Source organism: Penaeus monodon, chromosome 19, assembly GCF_015228065.2.
Source record: "Penaeus monodon isolate SGIC_2016 chromosome 19, NSTDA_Pmon_1, whole genome shotgun sequence".
Lineage (NCBI taxonomy): Eukaryota > Metazoa > Arthropoda > Malacostraca > Decapoda > Penaeidae > Penaeus > Penaeus monodon.
In genome coordinates this window covers 11070721-11071586 of record NC_051404.1, presented here as the reverse complement: position 1 = coordinate 11071586, position 866 = coordinate 11070721, and positions in this window count along the sequence as shown.

The window sequence follows — 866 nt, the reverse complement described above, 5'->3', positions numbered from 1 at the left end:
TTGTAAAAGAATTATCATTATGCTTCATGTCTTTTCAATCACATTTCGAGGCACCAAACTGTACTTGTTAATATGCTTCCAGAAAACACATATGGATGGATAAAGGTACCAAGATAAGATATTCTTCAAAAGAAGTTAAATAGATTGTACACTGATAACAGGACGAAAATCAGTCTTCAATTTCTCTCTTTCTGAACGATGCGGAATATATGTTGAATGAGACTTTTTAATTCGACTTGGATATCTAAATATTTTTATCTATTTAGTTCAGTTATTTAATTTATGCTTTACTACTAACCACTGGGTTTTATCACAATTACATCGAAACTGTAAGGAAACTGATTTATAATCTAAAACAGGTGAATCAGTGTCATATTTAATTTCGATTTTTGTGAATATACATTACAAATCTATGGATACCAATGATTTCTTTCATGCTCTACTCCTAACTCTCCATATCTAAAGCAAATTCAAGCTGTTGATATATCTGGGAGTCGTCATGGCAAATAATAGAACTGGTGATGATAATTGCATTGACAGACAAGTGAAAGGTATGTGAGACCATATTGGATAATCCATAGGAGGTTTAGAATCAGAAAACAGTTTAGAACCCCTAATTACCTTATATTTTTTCTTGACATAGAGAGCTATAGCATAAAAAACATCCATATTTCTCGGTTAACCTTTATGAATAAGTACACTGATTTTGCAACATCTTCCATGACCATATCTACCATTGCAAATCAACATCACCTGATTCACTGTTTTTATATTTGTATCAAGGGTCCCTTTCATCAAATGTCAAGCTTCTTTTGGCGTGGCGAAGCCGGAGGCCAATAAATCGAAGTCTCCGCGCGCGCGCGCGC